Consider the following 8,222-nt stretch of genomic DNA (forward strand, 5'->3'; position numbering starts at 1 on the left):
TCTTCCTTTTCCTCCTTCCTCCTCCTCAGTTTGGAATTCCTCATCACATTGCAATCTGGGCTCAAATTGTTTTTGATTTTTTGTGATAGTTTGCGGAGTATATTGCCATAGAGCCACCGTGGGTCAAGTGCCTTGCCATGTTTTGATTCTTATTATGCTACTTCACTGTGCCTCTCAGCTTTGCTGCTTGCACTGTACCTATCTCTAATGTAACAAGCTACCCAAATTCTTTCTGCCGGTCTGGCGAGTTGCTAGGGGAACCCCAAAATCAGCCTGCTTGATCCGATGCACCCGCAAGGAAAGGGCCTGGGCAAGTGTTGGGGGGAGGAATCGCTGGAGCCCGCACTTTGCTTCCCACTTTTTGCTTAAAACTGTAACTTTGTTGTTGTTGTTGTTGTTCAGTCGCACAGTCGAGTCTGACTCTTTGCAACCCCATGGACAAAGTCACACCAGGCCCTCCTGTCTTCCACCATCCTCTGAAGTCTGCTCCAATTGGTGTTTGTTACATCAGTAACGCTGTCCAGCCATCTTTTGCCCTCCCCTTCTTCTTTTGCCTTCTGTCTTTCCCAGCATCAGGGTCTTCTCCAGGGAGTGCTTCCTTCTCATTTGGTGGCCAAAGGATTTGAGCTTCAGCTTCAGCATCTGACCTTCCAGGGAACAGTCTGGGTTGATTTCCCTTAGGACTGACTGACTGGATCTTCTTGCAGTCCAAGGGACTCTCAAGAGTCTTCTCCAGGGAGTGCTCCCTTATAATTTGGTGGCCAAAGTATTTGAGCTTCAACTTCAGCATCTGACCTTCCAGGGATAGATCCAACTATACATAAGGGGCCTTGCAGTAGACTCTTCAGTCTTTGCAAGGGCCGTTTTGCCTCCAGAACTGTCAGTGAACAATAAACGGCCATTTACAAAGTGGACTGTGTTGCCTGCACCTCTGGGGTCTTGACACCCTGCAAAGCAGCAATTTTCTCCCAGGAATCTGAACTCTCCAGTCTGGACATTAGTTTTAATTCAGAGAGATCTCCAGACCCCACCTGAAGCAGCAACAGCAAGAGCCTCAAGTGACAGCAGAGACCTGCTATTGCCCATTCTTTGTAGGAAAGAGTGAGCAAGAGAGGAGGTCCTACGACTGATAGACGAATTAAAAACTAATAAGTCGGCAGGTCCGGATGGCATACATCCGAGAGTTCTGAAAGAACTCAAAGTTGAACTTGTGGATCTCCTGTCAAAAATATGTAATCTTTCATTGAAATCTGCCTCCGTTCCTGAGGACTGGAAGGTAGCAAATGTCACCCCCATCTTTAAAAAGGTTCAAGAGGAGGTCCGGGAAATTACAGGCCAGTCAGTCTGACTTCAATACCAGGAAAGTTGGTAGAAACCATTATCAAGGACAGAATGAGTAGGCACACTGATGAACACAAGCTATTGAGGAAGACTCAGCATGGGTTCTGTAAGGGAAGATCTTGCCTCACTAACCCGCTACAGTTCTTTGAGGGGGTGAACAAGCATGTGGACAAAGGGGACCTAATATATGTTGTTTACCTTGACTTCCAGAAAGCTTTTGATAAAGCTCCTCATCAAAGGCTCCTTAGTAAGCTCGAGAGTCATGGAGTAAAAGGACAGGTCCTCTTGTGGATCAAAAACTGGCTAATTAATAGGAGGCAGAAAGGGAGTATAAATGGGCAGTCTTTGCAGTGGAAGACAGTAAGCAGTGGGGTGCCGCAGGGCTCAGTACTGGGCTCCATGTTCTTTAACATGTTCATTAATGATCTGGAGTTGGGAGTGAGCAGTGAAGTGGCCAAGTTTGCAGATGACACTAAATTGTTCAGGGTGGTGAGAACTAGAGAGGATTATGAGGCACTCCAAAGGGATCTGTTGAGGCTGGATGAGTGGGCGTCAACATGGCAGATGAGGTTCAATGTGTCGATGCGCTCAGAGACCAAGAGGGTGATTCTTAGCGACGCAAGTAGCTGTACACAGTAGCTGTAAAACCACTATATACATTTATTTACAATACCACTCACTCTCCTGACTGACAATATGCTCCGCTGCACTCCAACTCCTTTAACCCACAATCACCACAGTTGCTCTGTACATTTATACATGGGACAGCCAATCAGCAACTTGCTGTGTCATGCTGACTCTGCTGGCTGATGCAACACTTCTGGCAGCCAGCCACCTGCTGTCATGTAGATCATCTAAGCCTCTAGATCTACTTTCAGTTCTGCAGCACATGCTATAAGCTGGCTTTTTACATATAATAGTGACACCCCTCCTCAGGTTATAGCTGTGCTGTCATCCATACATTACAACATGGCATATACATATTGATCATTTTACTATCAATACATTTGATTACATTCATTTCCATATATACACTGGTTACAGTTCAGTATTTTGTTCTCCTGAACTCACACACATTATTCTCTGCTTGCCAATTAACTTGGAAGCATACCCTTATCAGTTGGCACTCTGCCCAGACTGACCATATCTCTTCAGTTGGCTCTCTGCCCAGACTGAGCACTTGCTTTATCTTTTTGCTGGCTTGTTTCCCAGACTTGTTGAAAACAACTTTACCATGTAGTTTCGTGTACTGGTGCACATACTTTCCAAATCACATTTGCTTACAGATTTCAGGTTTTTCTTCCACATAGCTTAACATTTGCAGTTTTTTAGAAATTGTTCACACTTCTTCAGTTTAGTTTTACAATAGTTTAAGTACAGCTTATCATACATTTTCAAACAGTAAGTTTGTTTGATTTTACAGCATTGTCTTTACATTCCAGCACTTTATTCATTGTACATTGCACCCTTTTTAATTCATTTATTGCTTACAGCCTCTCCTTCCAGGCTTTGCTCATGTGTCTCCTTGTTCTCCAAGAGACATCTCGTTCAACAATTCCAACACACTGGGATATGTTTTAGGATGGTCATCATATACATAAGTATATCCTCCTTCTTCCCTAGTGAAAGAAGTATCCACGTGTACCTCTGGTGCACTTACACAGCCTTTGGGCTGTTCATTAGGCAAACTATCTCCATTGCCCAGATAATTAATATCAGCATCAAAACCATATCTTTTGGGCGGCACACCCTTATTTTCTCTTGCAGAGACTCTGACCGGCTCCCTTTTTACTTCCTCAGAAGTCTCCTGCTGTTTACTGCTGCCTGCTGAACTGCTCATACTGTCTTCCTCCTGCTTCAGTGAGCTTTCTGCCTTTTGTCCCTCCTCACTTTCCAGAGACAGTTGCAGTTTATTTCCTCTGGGCATTTCATTGGCATGAATCTTAGACCAATTTTCATCCTCGCAGAACGAGGCAGACCTACTCAGCCTAATCAAGTCATTATTGTCCACAAACCTCCAGGACTTCATGCCATTCTGGTACCCTACAAACGCAAGTTTTCTGGCTTTGGGACCTCCCTTTCTCCTCTTATCAAGAGGGATGTTGACCCATGCCTTTGAACCAAATATTCTTAGATGATCCAGGGATGGCTTTCTCCCATACAAGACCCTGTAGGGTATATCGTTTATAGCCTCCGTCCACAGCTGGTTAGAAATATAACAGGACGCTTTTAAGGCTTCACCCCAGTATGCCTGCTTTAGTCCACTATCTTCTAACAAAGCATGGCAAACACCCTGGAGTACTCCCGCTCTCCGTTCCACAATCCTGTTTTCCCACGGAGAGGAAACATTAGCAACCCTGTGCTCTATGCCCTCTTGCCTCAAATAGTTGGCAGACTCTTTGTTCAGGAACTCACCTCCCTGGTCATTCTGGATTGAGGCAATCTTTGCATTCAACTGTTTTTGCACTCTCCTAGCCCAGTACTTGAAGGTAGCACAGACATCACTTTTGTGCTTAATAGCATACACCCACGCAAACCTGCTGTGGTCATCGACCAGAATCAACCCAAACCTGTTTTTAGAAACACTGGGTGCATACGGCCCCACCAGGTCGGCATGTATTAATTGGAGCGGTCTCTCAGACACTCGTACACTCCGTTTGGTCGATGGAACTCCATTTGGTCGATGCAATGTATGTAAAGAAGCCTTGATTTGGCTTCTTTACATACATTGCAATCTAGAAAGGCATTGCATTTGTCAACCTTCACTCCCTCTAATATCTCCAGAGTTTTATTTATTGTGTGATAGCTGGCATGGCCCAGCATTCTATGCAGCCTGTGAATGCACCTGCTGTGTGGCTGTCTATTCCACACAGTCTGTGCCTTCCCCACATTTTGCATAAGCTCATACACATTAGCTCTTAGAGTGCCTTTAGCCAGCTGTTTACCCTGTTTCAAAATTGCACAGCCCTGCTTATCAAATATTACGGTAAACCCAGCTCTTGCCAGAACAGAGACACTTAACAAGTTAGTTTCTAACTCTGGCACACATAATACATTCTCAAACCTGTGATTAAGTCCAGGAAAATAAACCGTGCCTTGGCAAAGCACGCTAGCTTGTCTCCCATCAGCTAAGCTCACAGTTTCCTGCTCAGCTGGCTTGCAGTCTTGCAGCTCCTCTTCTTGGCAGCAAAATATCTGAGTAGCCCCAGAATCTACAACCCAGGGCAGACTCTGCAGACCCGGACCAGTTCTTACCAGAGTCACCTGGGGTGTCCTTGAAGACTGCTGCCGGCTCTTTCTCTGCTGCTGCTGAGGACAAAATCTTTGCAAATGTCCGAGCTGTTTGCACCGGTAACAACGCCTCCTCCGCACCTGCAAGGCTTTTTCTTCCTCCTCGGCTTGCCAGCTGGAACCAGCCCCAACAGACCTCGGCTTATCTTCTTCTTTGGGTCGAGTCTGTTCTCTCTTGCTTTCCAGCTGCCTCTGCTCTTCTGCCAGGAGTTTGCCGCTCACATAAGGCAAAGTTAGCTTGTCGTCATCCTGCCCTTCAAATGCTAGCACCAGCATGTCATATCTCTCGTCCAGAGAGCTCAATATGATGTACACCTTATCTTCCTCAGCCACGGCCTTCCCTCTTGCTTCTAGGTCTTGGAAACAATTAGACATACCGTCGAGGTGGTCCCTCATCGACTCCCCGGCCAGCATACGTTTCCTGTAGAGCCTCCTACTCAGGGATATCAGCGAGCCTGCTGACTTCTGTACATACACAGCCTTGAGAGCTTCCCAAGACTCCTTTGCTGTCTGGTGCCCACGGACATGCACCAGCTAGTCGTCTGCAACACTTAGAATGATTGTGGCTAGAGCTTTTTGATCCTGAACGGCCTCTGCCGCTGTGGGATTAGCTGGAGGAGCTGACACACAGTCCCAAAGCCCCTCTTTCTTCAGGAAATGCTCTAACCTCAGCGACCAGGTGTTGTAGTTGGTAGTGGTGAGCTTCTCCACCAGCACTGTAGCTGCTACTGTAGCCATTCTGCTCAGACTCCTTTCAGCCACTGTTGGTCTCACCTCCTAGGCAGCCTCTGGAGCAACTCAGCGTCCTTTCTTTACCACCTCTCCCAGGTCTTCTAGGCGCAGCGGAAGCGTGCTGAGCCCATAACCCTGTCGATGCGCTCAGAGACCAAGAGGGTGATTCTTAGCGACGCAAGTAGCTGTACACAGTAGCTGTAAAACCACTATATACATTTATTTACAGTACCACTCACTCTCCTGACTGACAATATGCTCCGCTGCACTCCAACTCCTTTAACCCACAATCACCACAGTTGCTCTGTACATTTATACATGGGACAGCCAATCAGCAACTTGCTGTGTCATGCTGACTCTGCTGGCTGATGCAACACTTCTGGCAGCCAGCCACCTGCTGTCATGTAGATCATCTAAGCCTCTAGATCTACTTTCAGTTCTGCAGCACATGCTATAAGCTGGCTCTTTACATATAATAGTGACACAATGTGGCCAAGTGCAAAGTAATGCACATTGGGGCCAAGAATCCCAGATACAAATACAAGTTGATGGGTTGTGAACTGGCAGAGACTGACTAAGAGAGAGATCTTGGGGTCATGGTAGATAACTCACTGAAAATGTCAAGACAGTGTGCGATGGCAATACAAAAGGCCAACGCCATGCTGGGAATTATTAGGAAGGGAATTGAAAACAAATCAGCTGGTATAATAACGCCCCTGTATAAATGGATGGTGCGGTCTCATTTGGAGTACTGTGTGCAATTCTGGTCACCACACCTCTAAAAGAATATTATAGCACTGGACAAAGTGCAGAAAAGGGCAACTAGAATGATTAAAGGTTTGGAACACTTTCCCTATGAAGAAAGGTTAAAACGCTTGGGGCTCTTTAGCTTGGAGAAATGTCAACTGTGGGGTGTTTGGAATTGTGAGGAACTCCAAAGGGATCTGTTGAGGCTGGGTGAGTGGGCGTCAACGTGGCAGATGCGGTTCAATGTGGCCAAGTGCAAAGTAATGCACATTGGGGCCAAGAATCCCAGCTACAAATACAAGTTGATGGGGTGTGAACTGGCAGAGACTGACCAAGAGAGAGATCTTGGGGTCGTGGTAGATAACTCACTGAAAATGTCAAGTCAGTGTGCGTTAGCAATAAAAAAGGCCAACGCCATGCTGGGAATTATTAGGAAGGGAATTGAAAACAAATCAGCCAGTATCATAATGCCCCTGTATAAATCGATGGTGCGGTCTCATTTGGAGTACTGTGTGCAGTTCTGGTCGCCGCACCTCAAAAAGGATATTATAGCATTGGAGAAAGTCCAGAGAAGGGCAACTAGAATGATTAAAGGGCTGGAGCACTTTCCCTATGAAGAAAGGTTGAAACGCTTGGGACTCTTTAGCTTGGAGAAACGTCGACTGCGGGGTGACATGATAGAGGTTTACAAGATAATGCATGGGATGGAGAAAGTAGAGAAAGAAGTACTTTTCTCCCTTTCTCACAATACAAGAACTCGTGGGCATTCAATGAAATTGCTGAGCAGACAGGTTAAAACGGATAAAAGGAAGTACTTCTTCACCCAAAGGTCCATCAGTGGCTATTAGCCACAGTGTATGTGTGTATATAAAATTTTTTGCCACTGTGTGACACAGAGTGTTGGACTTGATGGGCCGTTGGCCTGATCCAACATGGCTTCTCTTATGTTCTTATGTTTCTCACAATACAAGAACTCGTGGGCATTCAATGAAATTGCTGAGCAGTCAGGTCAGAACAGATAAAAGGAAGTACTTCTTCACCCAAAGGGTGATTAACATGTGGAATTCACTGCCACAGGAGGTGGTGGTGGCTACAAGCATAACCAGCTTCAAGAGGGGATTGGATAAAAATATGGAGCAGTGGTCCATCAGTGGATATTAGCTACTCTGTGTGTGTGTGTGTGTGTGTATTGTAGATTGTTGGACTGGTTGGGCCATTGGCCTGATCCAACATGGCTTCTCTTATGTTCTTATGTGATACAGAAGAAGAAAAAGAAGAAGAAGAAAAAGGAGGAGGAGAAAAAGAAGAAGGAGAAGAAGAAGAAAAAGGAGAAGAAGAAAAAGATGATGATATTGGATTTATATCCCGCCCTCCACTCCGAATCTCAGTGCCTCAGAGCAACCTACAATCTCATTTTGCTTCCTGCCCCACAACAAACACCCTGAGAGGTGGGTGGGTGAGGCTGAGAGAGCTCACACAGAAGCTGCCCTTTCAAGGACAGCTCTGTGAGAGCTATGGCTGACCCAAGGCCATTCCAGCAGCTGCAAGTTGAGGAGTGGGGAATCAAGTCAGGTTCTCCCAAATAAGAGCCCATGCACTTAACCACTACACCAAACTGGCACTCTGGACTCCTGAGTGCATACAGCCTGTCCCTGGGGCAGGCTGTGTTTTTCTTGAACACTCCCAGGTGCTCCTATTTCCACCAGCTCACTTCCAGGTCAGCTTACTGCCACCCTGAGCCGGCAGTGTGGACCCAGCCTATGTCAACCATTTCAGTTCTCATTTTGTGTGTATCGTAGATTAATTTGTATTTCATACAGAAGCTGTATGGTTTTTTTTTATGATGCACTGGTTTTGTGTGCAATTTATACATACAGTGTAACTTATTAATGTGTATAATATATGCATAATTAGTCAGAGTGATTTACTTAGCTATAAATATCCCTGAAAAAGTACTACAATTTACAAGGAATAACTGGGGCAAGGAAGGAAAAATAAGTCGAAAAATAAGAAATTACGGGTTTGGCTCACACAAGAGAGCGGTGAAAATGACCGAAGGGTGGTGGTGGGGGGTAATTCTGACAAATTTACAGACATGCAGAATTTATTTT

Source organism: Heteronotia binoei, chromosome 4 (assembly GCF_032191835.1).
Source record: "Heteronotia binoei isolate CCM8104 ecotype False Entrance Well chromosome 4, APGP_CSIRO_Hbin_v1, whole genome shotgun sequence".
In the NCBI taxonomy this organism is placed as follows: Eukaryota; Metazoa; Chordata; class Lepidosauria; order Squamata; family Gekkonidae; genus Heteronotia; species Heteronotia binoei.